This window comes from Notamacropus eugenii, chromosome 1, assembly GCF_028372415.1.
Source record: "Notamacropus eugenii isolate mMacEug1 chromosome 1, mMacEug1.pri_v2, whole genome shotgun sequence".
Classification (NCBI taxonomy): domain Eukaryota; kingdom Metazoa; phylum Chordata; class Mammalia; order Diprotodontia; family Macropodidae; genus Notamacropus; species Notamacropus eugenii.
Window position 1 is genome coordinate 418,938,293 of NC_092872.1, and position 19,036 is coordinate 418,957,328.

The window sequence follows — 19,036 nt, forward strand, 5'->3', positions numbered from 1 at the left end:
TAGGAGGCATTGCTAACAATAAAGCTAGTGGAAGTGATGACATTCCAGCTAAGCTATTTAAAATCCTAAAAGATGTTGCTGTTGAAGTATCCCATTCAATATGCCAGCAAATTTGAAAAACTCAACAGTAACCACCAGATTAGAAAAAAAAATCAGTTTACATTCCAATGCTAAAGAAGGCAATGTCACAGAATGTTCAAATGACTGAACAAATGTGCCCATTGAACATACCAGCTATGCTGATAATTCTGTAAACTAGACTTCAGCAACATGTGAACTGATAATTACCAGAAGTGCAGGCTGGTTTTTGAAGAGGCAGAAGACCTAGAGACTGAATTGCCAACATTGGCTGGATTATGGAGAAAGCAAGAGAGTTCCAGAAAAAAATAACAACTTCTGCTTCATTGACTGAGTTAAAGCCTTTGACTGTGTAGATCACAACAAAATGTGTCAAGTCCTCAAAAAGATGGGAGTACCAGATCATCTTACTTGTTTCCTGAGGAACCTGTATGTGAGCCAAGAAGCAATAGTTAGAACTGAACATGGAACAACTGATTGGTTTAAGATTAGGAAAAGGTTGTATACTGTCATCATATTTATTTAATTTATATGCAGAGTACATTGGGTGAAGTGCCAGGGTGGACAAATCAAAAGCCAGAACTAAGGAGAAATACCATTGATCTCAGATATGGAGATGATGCCACTCTGAGGGCAGAAAGTAAAAAATTAAACAGCCTTTTGATGAGGGAGATAGAGGAGAGTGTAAAATCTGGCTTGAAACTTAACATTAAAAAACTAAGATCATGGCAACTGGTTCCATTACTTCCTGGTAAACAGGGAGAAGGAAAGGAAACAGTGTTAGATTTTATATTCTTGGACTCGAAGGTCACTGCAGACAGTGACTGCAGCCATGAAATTATTGAAAAGTGAGTTAATTAAAATTAAAAGATGTTTGCTCCTTGGAAGGAAAGTTATGGCAAATCTAAACAGCATACTAAAAAGAAGAGACATGACCTTGTTGATAAAGCTATATAGTCAAAGCTATGGTTTTTCCATTAGTAATGTATGGCTATTAGATTTGGATTATAAGGAAAGCTGAGTACTGAAGAATCAACACTTCAAATTGTGGTGGTGGAGACTTTTGAGAGTCCCTTGGACAACAAAGAAATCAAAGAAGTCAATACTTAAAGAAATTAATTCAGACTGTTCATTGGAAGGATAAATACTGAAACTGAAGCTTAAATACTTTGGCCACAAGATGAGAATACAGGACTTGTTGGAAAGTACCTTTATATTGAGAAAGATTGAAGACAAAAGAAGGGGAAAACAGAGAATGAAATGAAATGAAAAGAATCAGGAGAACAATTTACACAATAACCACAAAAATATGAATGAAAATGACATCTCTGTCTTCTCCCAGGGCCTTCTGTAGTGCTCCAGAAGCCTTTCTCAGATTACACTCATCCTGAATTGCCAGCTCTTGCCTCCCCCCTCCAGACTCTCCCAGGCTCTAACGCTACCTGCTTCTTCCTATTGTAAGTGTGGGCTTCTGGACCTCACAGAACTCAACATCACCACATGCTGTGAGGTGGGACCTCAAGGGAGGGCCTTGAATGGTCTAATCACTTGTCTCCTTCACTGATCTCTTTTCAGACACTGATACTCGGACTGAACTCATTCCTCACCAGTTAACATATTCCTACATCCCTTCATAGCCTCCCTTATCCCAGTGTTTCTAAAACTCTGGCTGTCATTGTACAAATCCCATTCCCTAGCCCCCACTGTCCACTCCTTTATTCTCATTCCCCTCAACTGCCCTTCTCCAGACTTATCTTTCTGTTGTGCTCTCTGGGATGTCTGCTGCTCCATAGGTAACACACTTACTTTCATCTGAAATGTTTTCCTTTCCCTCTTCCATCTGAACATTACTCCTATCTGGCTCCCTCTTGATGAAACAATATCTCTGGATAATCTTTCATTCATACTCTTCCAATCCTTTCCCCCATCCCCCTATCTCCCACTTCAGTGGTCACAGTAATACTCCTTGCTCTCATCTCCATTTCTAGACTTTCTTCCTACCATCACTCAATAACTTTTTCTCTTCTGAGGTTATTTCAGTACAAAGGTATCACCTAATATCTGTTATCTACTAGTAGCAATGAGTTCAGTACCTAGCTCACAGTCTTTCTCTCCACTCCAACACCTACCCTCATACTAAGGAACTCCAACATGCATAAATAAATAGATAGATAGATAGATAGATAGATAGATAGATAGATAGAAAGACAGATAGATAGTTGGATAGACAGATAGACAGATACTCCCCCAACACCCTAACCACTCAGTTCTTCATCTTCTCAATTCCTACGACCTCCTCTACCCCATCTCTGCTACATAGAGATGGACATATCCTTGATCTTGCCATCACCTATAAGTGTCACACTTCCATGTTAATGAATTCCAAAATTCTTTTATCTGATCATAGTATTTTCTTATTCCATTTTTCCCTCCCCCTTTACGACCCCTAGCCCTATTCTATCCTTTGTCCTCACCATAGCTTCCAATTCTTCCATTTTTGCACTAACTACCCTCAGCTCCCATCCTTATTTCTATGCTTTGATGAACCAGTTCAATCTACTCTACTCTTTATACTTGAGTCTCTTGTCCACTTATCCTATAGCCAATCATGCTTTGCCATGCCCCGCCCTGAATTATTCCCCTCATCAGCTGCCTTCAGTTCTAGTCATGTGCTGCTGATGGAGCTAGATAAAGTGAAATCACTTACTGGGTCCACTACAGATTTATGTTGCATAATCTCTACTGGGCCATCAATGCAGTAAATCAATCATTCCACACCTTTCTAGTCAGTTCCCCATCCGATTTGCCACAGTGGTTTTTCCAAATATTTTCATCCATGGAATTCCTTTCTCCCACCCTCTCAACTGAGAATCTTGCCTCAAGCTTTACTGAAAACAAAATTGAGGTCATTTCCTGAGATCTGCCTCTTCTTTCCTGCTCCTCATCTCATCTCACTCAAATACTTTCCTCTACTATCTCCTCCTTCACCCTGTCTCATGCAGACCCTTTTTTATGCCCAAACTAACTCCTATACATTTATCCTTGATCCCATTTCCATCCTGACTTCTCTAGCAAATTCCCCTTTTTTGCATCCCTACTTCCTCATCAATCATCAGTCTCTCCTTATCTACTAGATGCTCTTTAGCTGTCTACAAACAAAAATCCTTAAAAAATCAAAATCACAAACCCCTCAAAACCTCATTTGATCCAACCATTTCTGCTTGCTCTTGTCTTGTATATTGCCTTCCCTTCATGGCTAAACTTGAGAATGCCACTTACAATTAGCACCATTACTTTTTTCCTCTCACTCTTTAATAAACCCTCAGCAGTCTTACTTCTGACCTCCTCTTTCAACTGCACTGGCTCTCTCCAAAGTTACTAATGATTTCTTAATCACCAGATTGAGTGGCTTTTCCCCACTCCTCATCCTTCTTGTCCTCTCTTCTGCTTTGGACAATGCTGATTGCCCTTTTCTCCTGGATATTATCTCCTCTGTAGGTTTTCATGGCATTGCTTTCTCCTAGCTCTCTTCTTACTTGTTTGTTCCTTTTCAGTCTCCTTTGCTGGATCTTTGTGTGTCTCTCAAGAGTTTGTCCTTGCCTTTTTTTTCTTCCCCCATACCATCTCCCTTGGTGATCTCATCAGGTCCCACGGGTACAATTATCATCTCTAGATAGATGATTCTCAAATCCAGTTATCCACCCCTAATCTCTTTCTTGCATCACCAGTTTCCTATGAGACATCTTGAATTGTTTGTCCCATAGATGTTAAACTCAATATGTCCAAAACAGAACTAATTTTCTTTCCCCCTAAACCCTTCCATTCTCCTAACTTCCCAGTTACTGTTGAGGGTACAACCATCCTTCTAGTTTCCCCACTTCATCATCTTGTTGTCATCCTAGATTCCTCATTCACATCCTAGACTTCTACATATCTAATCTATTGCCAAGTTTTGCCATTTCCACCTTGGCAACATCACTCCCTCTCTCTCCTCTCACATAGCCATCACTCTGGGGCAAACCCTCCTCATTTCACACTGACACTCGTTGGTCTCTCTGACTCTAGTCTCATCTCATTCCCATCCTCCACTCAGCTGCCAAGGTGATTTTTCTAAAGCATAAGTCAGATCATATTACCTTTTGCCCTCCCCCTACCTACACACAATAAAATCCACTGGCTTCCTGTATCTCCAGGATCAAATATAAAATCTTTTGTTTGACTTTTAAAGCCTTGCATAACCTAGCCCCTTCCTACCTTTCTAGCCTTTTTTTTTCCACTACTTTCCACATAGTCAACAATTCATTTATACTGGCCTTCTTGCTGTTCCTGCCCAAGATACTTCATTTCCCTACATTAAATACTTAATATTTTCATTAACTGTCCTCTCAAGCCTCAGCTCAAATCCCACCTTTTGCAAAAAGCACCTTTTCTCTCTCTCTCTCTCTCTCTCTCTCTTCTCTTCCCTCTCTTTCCTTCTCATACACACTCTCACTCTTCTTCACTCTCACTCTTTTTACAATGCAAATTTATCTCTAATATATATGCTCTTTACCCTCAATTCCATGTTGAACCAATTTTTAACATTTTTTTTTAAAGTTTTAAGTTACAGCATGACTCATGTGAAGAACCCATGAAGACTGCATGCCATCTCGGGGAGAAAGGAGGAAGGGAGGCGGAGAAATTTTAAACTTATGGAAGTGATTGTTGACAATTGAAAACAAATAAATTAATTTTAAAAAATTCTACAAAAAGAGAAAGTTTTGAGTTTCAAATTCCATCCCTCCTTCTCTCCTTTCCCTTCCCTTCCCCAGACAGGAAGCACTCAGATATAAGTTGTACATGTGCGGTTGTGTAAAACATTTCCATTTTAGTCATATTGTATAAAAAGACTTGAATAAAATGAAAAAAGAAAGAAAGAAAAAAATGGCATGCTTCAGTCTGTATTCAAACAACATGAATTTTTCTCTGAAGATGGACAGTGTGCTTCATCATTAGTCCTTTGGGATTGTCTTGGATCATTGTATCACTGAAAATAGCGGTCATTCAATATTATTGTTACTGTATACAGCATTCTCCTTGTACCACTCACTTCACTTTGCATCAGTTCGTAGAAGTCCAAGTTTTTCTGAAATCATCCTGCTTGTTATTTCTTATAATACAATAATATTCCCGTCACAATCATATACCACAACTTGTTCAGTCATTCTCCAACTGATGGGCATCCCTTCTCTTTCTGATTTTTAACCACCACAAAAAGAGCTGATATAAATATTTTTGTACAGATAGGTCCCTTTCCCTTTGTTCTGGATGTCTCTGGGATATAGAACGAACAGTGATACCTCTGGATCAAAGGGTGTGCAGTTTTACAGTCCTTTGGGCATGGTGCCACATGGCTCTCCAGAATGGTTGGATCAGTTTACAACTCTACCAACAGTGCATTATTCTCTCTCTCTCTCTCTCTCTCTCCCCCCACATATCCCCCCTTCCCTCTGAAATTACTTTCATATATATATGTATATTATATATATACATATATATCTTATGTGTACATAATTGTTTGCATGTCATCTACATTAGAACATGAGCTTCTTGGGTCAGGACTCCGTTTTTTTGGCCTTCTGTTTATATATCCCTAGCACTTAGCACAGTGCCTGGCGCACAATTAGGTCCTTAAAAATGTTTGTTGGGATAACGACTCTGTCCTGTAATCCACACTGTCTTGCTTTTAGGGGAAGGGTCTCAAGGAAAAGACAATATGATTTGAAAAATCAACCCAGGGTCAGGAGACTGTCACCTCCTGCAAAGCTCCCAATGGACAGGAGGGGGCAGCACAGGATCAGGACTCTGAGCCTAAAAGGCAACACCGTTGAAAGCAGAAAGGAGTTATGTGCACCGGATTATTGCACGTGTCCATGAGTGTGTGCGTTCTTATGACTGTGAGTGTATGCTGCATGTGCATGCTCAAATGATTTTGTCTACATTACAGGGATGTGCTGGCAAATGTTTAACAATCAGCTCTCTGGGGAGAAAATGTAACTTGACATCTTTTAAAGTTTAATATACATTATGAACATTTTCTCCAGCACTTTCTGAAGTCTAGGCAATCGACAAAACAATAAATCAATCCCTGATTTGTAGCTTTTGCCAATTTCTGAGGTATAAATACTCACACTGAAAATTTTACAATTGATTTTTATGAATAGGTATGAACTGGCTCCAGTGCACTGCTGCTTATATACATGTAAACACAAATATGTATGTGAGCAGATAAAGTAATATAGATGTTTATCTCTTACATACATATGTAAGTATGTATATGCATGTATGAGTATGAACATGAATGCAAATAACTATTCATATGGATCATCAGGACTTTGTTCTGAGAAGGACCATAGAGATTATACAGCCTAACCCACTCCTCCTGTCCATATATGTGTGTTGGACTGATGCTGGTCAGTCGTGTCCAACTCCTTATGACCCCATGGACCACAGTATGCCAAAGCTGTCCGTGGAGTTTTCTTGGCAAAGACACTGGAGTGGCTTGACATTTCCTTCTTCAGTGAATTAAGGCAAGCAGAGGTTAAGTGACTTGCCCAGGGGCACACAGCTAGCAAGTGTCTGAGATCAAATTTGAACTCAGGTCTTCCTGACCCCAGGCCAGGTGCTCTATCCACTGAGCTACCTAGCTGCTTCTGTATGTGTAGATCTCAGAATGTTTGTAACCACTTCCATCAAGCCTTCCCTTGTCCCAACTGTTACTAAAAAAAGACCTTCCTTCTCAGACTCTGATCAATATGACTTGCTATCTGCATGACCTTGGGCCAGTCCCTTTCACCATCTAGGACTCATTTTCATCCATTTTTAAGGTAATAGATAGGTAGTATCTGAGGTTCCTCCCAATATAGATTTTCTGTGACAACATAAGCACTAGAAAAGACACTGACTTTGGGGTCAAAGGATTTCAGTTCAAGTTCATTTGATGCCTACTACCTATGTGGTATTGGGCAGTCACTTCACTACCCTGGGTGCCTTTTTTCTTATCTACAAACTGAAGGCAGGAGGACAGAAAAGATGGCAGAGTAAGAGGAAGCCTGGTAAGTACAGCCTAGCTCTTTCCCACAATTACTCTAACACATTTCAAGGAAGAACAATGGATCAAGTAGTGATCAGGAAATCCAAAGAGAAATCAGAGTGAGTCATTTTTTCGACCCAGGTAGCCAAAGGAGGCAGTCAGAGACCTATGGCCACTGGATAGAAGGGTCTATCCTGGAAGTCCTGTGCAGAGCCTTTCCAGCATGGAGACTGGGCCAGGCACAACAGAGCTAAGTTCCAGAGCAAGGAGGAGGGTCACAGAACTAACAAAGTCTGAAGCCATGTACAATGCAAGGAGCAGAAATAGAGCTAGCTAGGAAGAAAATAAGCTGTTACATAGCTCCTACTATGTGCTAGGCATTGCATTAAGTGCTTTTTAACAAATATTACCTCATTTGATCTGCGCAACCCTGGGAGGTAAGTGTTATTCTAATAATTTTACAGTTTTACTGTTGGGGAAACTGAGGCTGAGGTTAAGTGATTTGCCCAAGGTCATAGAGCTAGTAAGTGTCTGAGGTCAGATGTGAACTCACATCTTCCTGGCTCTAGGCCCCTCAATCTTTCCACTGTGCCACTATCTACCTCAACAGCAGGTAGCTATATCACTCTGATCCTGGACCTGGGTCTCTGAGGGGTCTTTGGGGCTATGGTTGAGCCTAAGCAGCAGCTATGTAGCTCTGATCTTGAACTGGAGTTGTGAATTCAGCCCGCAAACCTGGAATGGGATATGCAGCTAAGTAAATTAGTCAAGGAGCTCAGATCAAATGTGAATCTATACTTTTGTTGCTTGAATTGGCAGAAATATTGTACCTACCTTCCAGGGACTGGGGCTAGCAGTAATCTATTGGATCTCCAACCAAAGATAAGCTTGCAATTGTGGCTATTACATCCAAATTGGCACTAGGAACTTGCAAAAGTCAGAATAAGTAGGCAGCCATCAGATTTTGCCCTATATCTCATCAATTAGGATACACTGAAAGTTTCTAAGTCCCAGATCTGAACCACCCCTAAGATCCTTGAAGAACACAGCAGTCACTACTTGAAGAAAGCAGTAGTAGAATCTCAGAGAACACAGATTAAGACCATGCAAGGTTCCAACATTACTTTAACAAGTGCATGGAAAAATGAGTAAACAAAAAGCAACAACTGTGAAAAAGAGATGTAAGAATGCCCAAGACACACAACCAGAGGAAGAGAATAACTCCCCAATATTTATCAGCAAAGTCTCAAAGGAAAATATAGCTCAGCAGCAAGGTCAACTAGAATTCTTGGGAAAAAAATAGAGCAAGAGTTTAAAAATTATATTATAAATTATATGTGGCCTCTCAAGGAAAGAATTAAAAAGGAAATGAGTGCACTAGAGGGAAGACTTGAAAGGAGAATAAGTAGAAAAGGTACAAAACCTCACTCAACAGACTCCCTGAAATTTAGAATGGACCAAGCAGAATTTAATGACTCCATAGGACAAAAAAAAATTATTAAAACGAAGTCAAAAGGGTGAAAAAGAACCAAAAGAAAATATAAGATAACTCATAGGAAAAAAAAACTGATCTGGAAAACAGGTCAAGCAGAGATCATTTCAGAATCAGTGGACTGCCTGAAAGTAGTGACCAAAAAAAGAGTCCGGAATCCAAATCGTGAATGAAATCCACACCTTTTAGAACTAAAGGAAAAGTAAAAATAGAAAGAATCCACTGGCTACCTCCAGAAAGAAAGTTCAAAATGAAAATTCCCAGGAATACCATAGCCAAAACCTAGAGCTTTGAGATCAAAGAAAAAAAAATTTCAAGTTTCCAAAGAGAGAGAATTCAAGTACTAAAGAGCTGTAGTCAAGGTTATATAAGATTTGGTAACTGACACCAAAAAGGAAAGGAGAACTTAAAATACAATATTCCAAAAGATAAAAGCATAAACTTACAACCAACAATAATTTACCCAGTTTCCCTTCCCCAAAAATGTACCTTTAAGGAAATAGAGAATTTCCAAGGGAAAAAAAAAAACTAGAACTGAACAAAAACTTTGAAGTGCAAATATAGTCATTAAGTTAAAAAAGTAAATGCATTTGAGTAATTAGAAGTAATTATTCAAGGACTGAAGTGTTTACATTCTAATTGAGGAAGAAGAAACAAATGTTCCCTCTGAACCCTAAAGTTATCAGGAGTCATAGAAGTTAATAGAAGGACTGGAAGTGGCTTTATGGACCACAAAACAGTGAAAAAAAGGTTGGGGAAATGAACATATAAGATAAGAAGGGTGGAGAAGCAAAGTTAAACTAGGCTATCTCACATATAAATACGTATGTGTAATTAAAAGACTATACAAACAAGGGGAAAGGAGCGGGGTAGCAGGTATTTCACCTGAAGCAGTCAAAGGAAGGTAGAAAACACAGGGAAACAGGATGAAATGTAAAGGAAAGAAGGCAGAATAAAAGTTATGGCAGATTCAGGGAGAGATTAATCATGAGCACAACAAGCTCCAACCTATCATCTGAGGGTGGATCATTAAGGAGGACTAAAGAAACAAAACACTCTTTATAGAAATGAAGACAGACCTAAATAATTGGAGAAATATTAATCACTCAGAGATAGGCTGAGCCAATATAATAAAAATGGCAATACTAACTAAATTACTTGCACAATACCATACCTATCAAACTAAGGGGCAGCTAGGTGGTGCAGTGGATAGAGCACCAGTGCAGGAGTCAGGAGGACCTGAGTTCAAATCTCACCTCAGACACTTGACACTTACTAGCTGTGTGACCTTGGGCAAGTCATTTAACCCCTATTGCCTCATCCTGGGTCATCTCCAGTCATCCTGATGAATATCTGGTCACTGGATTCAGATGCCTCTGGAGGAGAAGTGAGGCTGGAGACCTGCACAGCCCTCCCTCACTCAAAACAAAGTCAAGTGCAAGTCATGTCATTATTTCTCTGATGGCATGGTCTTCTTTGGCAACAAAGGATGAACATACACATACACACACCTATCAAACTACCAAAAGATTACTTAATAGAGTCAGAAAAAAATAACAATGAAGTTCATCTGGAGCAACAAAAGATGAAAAATCTCAAGGGAAATAATGAAAAAAGAGTGGGAAGGATGGGGACTTAGCAGTATCAGCTCTTAAACAGAAGAGGCATACGGCATTGTAGAAGCCAAAGAACTTCCCAGTCTATTGTTTGATAAATCAGACAGCCAAGTAACTTGGAAAGGATTCACTATTCAACAAAAATGGTTGAGATAACTGGAAAGAAATCTGGGACAAATTAGATCAGTACTTCAGACCATATACAAGATAAGCTTGCAATGGAAATAGAACTTAGATATTAAGGTCACATCATAAGAAGCAAGAAAGAAATTACCTTTGAAGTTCATAAATAGAAGAGTCCGTGAGTCAATAAGAAATAGAAAGGATTAAAGAAGATAAAGTAGACAATTTTGATTACATAAAATTAAAAAGATTTTAGATGAACAAAACCAATGGAAATTAGAAAGGTAACATTAACTGGGAAAAAATCTTGGCAGCAAGTTTCTCTGATAAAGATCTCCTCTAAGATACACAAGGAACTAATTCAAATATATAGGAATAAGAGTCATTCTCCAGATGTCAAATGATCAAATGATATGAGCAGGCAGCTTTCAAAGGAAGAAATTCAATCTATCAACAGCCATAACAAAAAAAAAAAAAATTCTTCAGATCACTGTTACTTGTAGAAACATAATAAAGCAACTCCAAGGTTCTACTTCATATCAATCATATTGGCAAATATGACGAAAAGGGAAAATGATAAATTTGGAAGGACTGTGGGAAAATAAGAACTGTGAATTGTTTCAGTTATCCTGGAAAGCAATTTGAATCATGCTCCAAAACTCCCTAAACTGCATATCCTTTGACCCTCTGATACCATCACTAGGCCTAAATCCTAAAGATATCAAAGAGGAAAAGAATCTATATGTAAACAAATGTTATATAGCAGCTTTTTTTATAGTGGCAAAGAAATGGATTCTAAGAGGGTATGCAACAACTAGGGAATGGTGGAACAAAATATGGCATGAGAATGTAATGGAATATTAGGGCATCACAAGAAATTACGTTTCCAGAAAAATCTGTAACAATTTGTTTGAACTAATGCAGAGTAAAGTGAATAGGACCAGAGAACAATTTATAGAATAACATTAACATTGTAAAGACAAACAACTTTGAAAGACTTACGAACTCTGATCAATACAATGGCCAACTCTGATTCCAGAGGCTGATGATGAGACATCCTACCCATCTCTTGTCAGAAAGGTGATGAACTCAAGATGGAGAAGACGATAGACATTTTCAGAGAAGGCCAACGTGGGAATCTGTTTTACTGGACTGCACATATTGTTTTCTTTTTGTTCCATTATTTCAGTTGTGTTCGGGGATGGTGGTGCTCCCTATGTTGCTGATGTGTATAGATTTCCTTGTTACTATGATGGATTTGGCTTTCTGGTGTTTGAATAAATGTCTTGGTTTCATCTTTGAGGAACAGAGTTTATATTTTGAGAATTTATCCTGGAAATACACGTGCATATCCACTGCAGCTACTGTAGGTATTGCATTGGCACTACATGAACCACCTGTCATTGTAAGACAGGGAAGCCCACGAAGTCCAGAGGAGTAGCAGTCCCAAACCACTACCACCATTCCACCACCCTTGATCCTAGTCTGCCCTCAGAGCTCTTGTCTGTGGAAGAAGCCCTTCTCTGGAGATGTGAGTTTGACTTTGCAGGGTCTCTACTACTTCCTCACCCTGTTCTTCCTTATCAGTCCCTGCTACTGAAGATACAGAAAAGTATTTTCAAGCCAAAGTCCTCTGCATCATCAAATGATTCAACATCTGAAACTGACATGGTTTTATTTGCGGAAATAACAGTAAAGAATCTGCATTATCATCTGCATTGTGCCCACTGCACCCTAAGAACTTTGGTGTCTTTCAATCTGACTTGATGCAGAAGCCTTTTAAATGTGTTCTCTCATCCTATTAGAATGTGAGCTCCTTGAGAATGGGGATTGTCTTGATTTTCTATTTATACCCCACAACAGCTAGTGCTTTGTGCTAAAGTACAATTAGTGCTTTGAATGTAGTAGGTGTTTAAAGAATACTTTCTCATTCATTTCATTCATTCTGTCCAGCACAATACTATGGAAATCCAGCTTTCCCCAGCCCAACCATGTAGTCAAAGTTATACTGGTAAATGTTTAACGACTGGTCCAGAGGGTGAGGGTGGGGGAGACAGAAGAAACGTCAACTTGGCACATTTTTTAGTTTAATCTTCATTGTTAATATTTTCTTAAGTCTAAGCAAATCACTAAAATGATGTCAAGCTCTGATTGGTAGAATTGCTCATTTCTGAGGTATAAAGGCTAACATTTAAAATTTAACAATCAATCAATTGAACTCTTGAGCTCCAGGCTGGTTCCAGTATACTCCTGTGGGTAGTCCTTCTCTCAGGTGGTAACTCCATTTCCACAGTGGGATATATGCCCCTTAGTAAGGTCTTTTGTTGGGTCTGTGTCATCTTCTCAAGGTCTCTGCCCTTCTCAGTGAGGTCTCTGTTTTCCTCATATTATGTAGGCTATGTCACATTTCCTCACTCCCTCCCCCCATGAGGGCTGAGTCTTATAACTAAGAATACTCCCTCAGCACCTTCAGTAGGGTCTGTGTCTCCTTAAGGTTGTCTGTGACTCCTGCAATATATTCTGTGGCCCCTTAATAGGATCTAAATCTTCTCAACACATTCTATCTCTTTCACTAGAGTCTATGTCCTCTCAGTGGAACCTCTATTTCCCTCAGAGGGCCTTTCTCCATATAAGTCTCATTTGATCTCTTCTCATGGATGTACCTCCCTTCAGCGGAAATGGTGGACTCTCAGTGAAGTCACAGGAGTTCATGTCTCTCAGTGGGTTGTATGTCTCTGAAGTGGGATCTATGTACCCTTACTGAGGTGGCTGGGTGGTACAGTCGATAGACAAGTAGCTGGTTCTAGATTCAGAAAGATCTGGGTTCAGATTCAGCTGTGTGACTTTGGGCAAGTCTTTTAACTGTTGCCTCAGTTTCTTTAATTTTAAAAAAGAGGATCATAATAGCACCTACCTCACAACTTTGTTGTGAGTATTAAGTGAGATATTTGTAAAGTGCTTAGCACAGTGTCTGGTACAAAGCAGGTACTTAATAAATGTTTATTCCCTTTCCTTCCCTATGCCTTCCTCAGTGTAGTGCCTGAGGTTTGCCTTTTTGTCAGGATTCTCATCCTTCTGGTGATCTTTGTCCTCTTTAGTCAGGTGAGGCTCTTATCTCTCTCCCAGTGATCTGTGTCTCCCTTAAGGGTGTCTCTGTTCTCTCAGTGGGATCAATATCCCCCATCATGAGGGTTAGAGTATTTCCCCAATGGGATCTTTAGCTTCCTCTGGGAGGGTTGCATTCCCTGCAGTGGGGACTCAGCCCATTCATTGGTTTCTATATTCTTTTGGTCCTCTCTCATTAGGATCTTCTGTAGCCCCTTAATGAGGTCTGTGTCCTTGTTGTCATCCTCACCCCCTCTCAGTAGTGTCCTCCTAATGTATTCTGCGACTTCTCTGTGAAACCAATGCTCCCTTTTGTGTGACATCTGTCATCTCAATAGTGTCTGAAATCTTTGCCCCCTGGGTCAAGCCTATATCTGTTGAGCAGGGTTAGTGTCCTCTTAGTAACATGGAGAGCATCCAGGTGTATCAGTCTTGCAGTGGGGAGGAGAAGCTGGATGATGGTTGAACCAAGAGCTAGAAGAAGGGAAGGGAAGGGAGTTGTGCAGACCTGCAGGCAAGGGAGGAGCTCCAGCCTGATGAGGATGGTGTGAGGCAGAACAGAAAGGAGGAAACTAGAGACAGGACAGATGTAGCTCTCCCCAGGCTTTAGAGTTGGCCATGACTGGTCAGGTTCTGGTAGGAGGGAGCCAGCTCCACCCCTCTGGCTGGTGAGCAAAGGGCCTCAGAATTAGAGGTGAAATCTCAGGTCACATCTTGGTGGGAGGAGTGTCAGACTCCCCCAACATCCTAGCAGGGGCAGTGTGCATAAATAAACTGAGAATGGTGTGTTAGAAGTAAATATTAAAATTTTATATCTGGGTGTCCTTTATATTTTGCAAAGCAGTTTTCCACACAGTTAGGACCTAGTCTAAGGGAAAGAGCCCTGGGCTAGTAGCCAGGAGCTTTGGCTTCAGTGCAATCAATCATTTATTAAAGAACCAACTCTCTAGGTGCCAGGCATTGTGCTAGGCACTTGGGATCCAAAGCAGAAATGAAATAGTTCCTGTCATTCAGAAGAGTGCATTCATTTCATCTTGGGAGAAAATACATATTTGTGTACATATATGTTTATGTTTTTATATATTGCAAAATCAGTATTTTGCCAAATTTGTATACTGGAGAAACAAAACAAAATCACAAAAGTGATTTTTTTGGGTAGAGGGCAGAGAGTGGATCAAGAAAAGTGGTGCTTAAAATAGCCTTGGATTTAAAGAGGCAGAGGTGAGGAGACAATGGCTAGATTATTCCATAGCCTCTTAATTAATCTCTTGCCTCTTCTCTTCAGTCCATTCTCCAAAATGCTACTGCGAAAGTGATTTTCCTTAAGCACAGAACTGAGCGTGTCACTTTCTACTCAATAAATCCCTAGAATAAAATTAAAACTTATTGAAAGTGAATTTTGAGAAGACTACAATTGATTCTATTTTGTCCCATATTTGCGATTTCTTAAAATTTTTCTGTATGATGCCTCTTTGACTTGTAATGAATGTCTCTTTCAATAACTCCTTTCCCCTAATCAATATAAGATTACAAAAGAAAACTGAGGACCTCAAAAGTTTAGGAAAGTTGACCCTTTTTAAAAATCCTATATAATAAAATACTTAATAGACTCTTAAAATTTTATTGACTGATATGTAAAGAAGGCACTATTCTCTTTGGCATATGGTCATGCTAACAAGGACACATTTGTTCTTTTGTAACAATTTAGGCATCCTCTTTTTGTTTTAATAAAGCGTCTTTTCCAGCCTATTGTGTTCTACCTGATCTTGCTAAACTGACCTTGTAAGAAACATAGCTCTTTTGTTACTCTCTCTGGATCACTGTTCAAGAGAAGAGAATATTAAATTTACGTATCATATATATGATATGTCATGTCATATGTCATCTGCTAGGTTGTGTCTCACAACGTGTCCATCACCCACTGATGATGTGTTACTGACAGTGTCCTTGTCTGTCTATATCATTTGTTAGCTCATTTGTGTAGTAGTTGGGAAGGACTGTGATAATTCTTGTACAAATTCATCTGTTTAGCTTTAAAAGCATTTCACTACTTTATCCCAAACTATCTTTTCAACACAACTGGGCATTACTCTCCCTTCTTCACTCTTTGATTCAGTCAAAATGACCTTGTCTCTGTTCTTCACATATGACACTCCATCTCTGGTCTCTGTGCCTTGGCACTGGCTCTCCCTCATGCCTGGAATACACTACTTCCTCACCTCTTCCTCAAAGAATCCTTCTTTTCCTTCCAGAACTAACTTTCTATGTGGAGTTTTTCCAATCTCAATTGTTAGTGCCCTCCCTTTCAAACTACCTTGTATTTAACTACAATGTATTTATTCTCTTTAAGTGGGAGCGAAGAGGTCAGCAAGTGACCGCTGAATCAGATACCATCTGTTCAGTCACTTAAGCTAACTAATGTTGCTATTGCCAAACCTAAGGAGATAGTTGCATATGTAGCTAAGTGACAGTCCTTTTGTATGTTGTCTTCCCCCATTACATTGCAAGCTCCTTGAAAACAAGGACCATTTTTCTTTTTCATATTTGTATCTCCAACGCTAAGTACAGTGCCCGAAACATTGTAGGTATTTAATAAATGTTTGTTGACCGACAATACTAGAGACTGCTCATATGTAGTATACCTTGCATTTAATTGCACATATTTATTATCATATATCTTAATCACTACATATATAAATTATGCTTATTTTATTCTTTTATTGGTATGTTTATTTGCTCATGTATGTGTTGTTTGTAGCTTAATATGTTGTTTTGCTCATTGTTTATTTGTGTACATACTAATGATTATTGCTTTTTAATTTTTTACTATTTCTGATTATTTCCTATGTACTATGGATGTGAATGTATTCTTGAGATGTGTAGGTACTTTGTCTTGCCTGTAACACAGACAATTTGCCTTTGAAGTAGCCCATCAAATGACACTTTGTATAATGCTACATCTGTCTCATGTGGGGTTAATCAGCATTTATTTTCAAAGCTTCTTTAGAATGGTTACCTAGGAAGTCAGAATTCCTTATTCTTTTAAAGTATTGAAGTCTCTAAGCTACATAGTTATAGCTTTCAAACAGAGTGGCTGATTTTCTCAAGGGACTAAAAAATTTCTGATCCTGGGAAGGTATGTCATCTCCTAATAGAAATATGGCCCTGGATTAATGTAACCCAAAGAGACTTCCATGATTTAATTGATAGCTGAGGTCATGACATATGAGGTCATATGAAAGTATATTTTAGAGAGAGTTCTGAGAGAAATGTGGCAGAAGTAGATGGAATACATTAAGCCCTAAGGGCAGAAGTTTGACTTACCTCCATCTTAAAATCACACAAACTTTTGTAGAGTCAAGTACTTCTCGAATTTGTGCTTCTCTGCTCTTCTTGGAAGAGATTGAAAGAAGCAACTATTGCTAGCTCAGAAGCAGCCACGAAGGTTAATAAAGCAGCTGAGGTGAAGGGAGAATAACCTTGACCAGCAGGCACTTAACTTTATGGTCTAGATTGGGTGAGATTATCCCTGCTGCTCCTAAAAGTAATTTCCTTCTCCTATAGTTCTAAACCAAAGGGAAGGTAAATGCAATTAAATGCAACAGTCCTGTAGAGTTTGTGATTCACTTATTCTCATATATTCCCAGAGATTCCTCTTTTATCTCTGTGATTTCTATGCATTCCTTTGTCACTGTTTATTCTAATGGTATATAAAATACATTAGTGACCACTAACATTTGTTTGTGTGATGTAATGTGGATGATAGCAATTGAAAGCCAGTGAAATCTGGGGTAATATAGTAAACTCATCCAGCATGTCCAGTTCAGAGGCATGCACAGGGTAGGGGTGGAAGGTGAGAAGTGTCAACCAAGCGATGGGCTCTGCCTGAAAACTCCTAAGACAAAAGGTGTTGCTGGTGACTGCTTTCTAAACCAGGTCAAGGTGATAAGCAGAAGAAATGAAAGTAAAGAGAATGATTCATAATTTGAAACAAGTTGCATTGCATTTCCCTAAATTAGAGATACTGTTGTAAGCCAAATGTCTGGTGTTTAGAGAGACAGAAGTACTCTTCCTCTGGAAACATTCAAGGACAGTACTACTCAGTTTCCCTCCTTGCCTCTATTTATCTCCTCTTCATTATTACATGTGGAATTTTTGAGGTTTAGGTACTAGGACCTCAAAATAGTGACACACAGATCCTGCCCGAATAAATTAGACCCAAGTCTTCTTTCAGTCAAAGAAAACCAAAGTTTATTAAAAATCCTCCATACTGGCCAGACTCTACTCTACTATGGTACTGTGGGAACCCCCTTGAACTCTCTTTGAATCTTCTTGCTTGATTTGGTGTTTGCCTGAGGCTAAAAGCCTTTCATTATCTCTATGCCCAAATCTCTGTTACCCTTAACTGAGCCTAATCCTCCATTGTATGTTACCTCTGGATGGCCTTTCCCACCCTTAATTCTATCTTGGTTCCTGGACTTGGACCTCTAATCACCCCAGACTACTGCCCACTCCCATTAAGATCCTCCCTGGACCCCTCCTCCAGTAACCCCAGACTAGTTGGCCATTCCTAGATCCCTCCCACAGTTTTTCTGTATGTAAGATCCATTTTACCTCCGTGAAGGTGCTTAGAATCATTCTGGTCAGCTGGCATTAGCCATACAAATGCTCAGATTCCTTCAGAGTGTAGTCAATGGTGAGATTTCTTAACAGTCTGGACAACATGGTGAATTTTTAATACACTTTGCTTTTCTTTGGCTGAAAGGCTTGAGACCAATTCTTTCTGGCAGGACCTGCATGTCTCTATTTCAGGGTCCCAGCACATCCAAACCTCAACAATAGCCCTGTAACAGTTATGCTATATAGTGTAACTACTTGGAGCAATTCCTGCTATTGTGAGCGAGACACAAATTACTCTGGTCTCCAGTGCATAAAAGCCATGTGGGTTAGATTTTTACTTTTCTCCCATCCCTAGGGTTCTCCAGGACCCTTAAGGGTATGTGGGATACAGCAACCCTTACTCAAATTAAACTCAGAGGCTTCTCAAGGGAGAAGGCAAAAAGGAGTTTATGACAATCTCATGAGAAGAGGCACTTCCCTCAAGACCATGGGCGGTGTCAGCAAAGGAGGGCACCTGAGCAGAGTGGAGTGCAGCATTATATAGTCCCTAATGTGGAAGCCCATTAGCCTCTCTTCCCATTGGCTGAGAATCCAGATGTACATTCTAAGCACAGGAATCTACCCTAGAGACAAAGAACATGGAAAACATCATTGTTCACCAATGAGGGTTTTTGTTACCAAGTTTAGAACTTAAGGGAAGAATGCTGACGTGGCATGAGGTGGGGGGGATAGCTCAGGTCATGTGACCAGAACTTTGGTGGTTCTCCTCCATCCTGAAGCATTTTATTTGCCTAAGGGGGATACTTAATTATTTTAGCTTTGGCAGGAAGGGTGGGGGTTTTGAGGAATTCATGCCTGAGGGGGTCTTCATTTAACCTGATTTCATTCAATCCGTCCTCTTGTTTTTGTTCCTCTGAAGACCCCTCACAC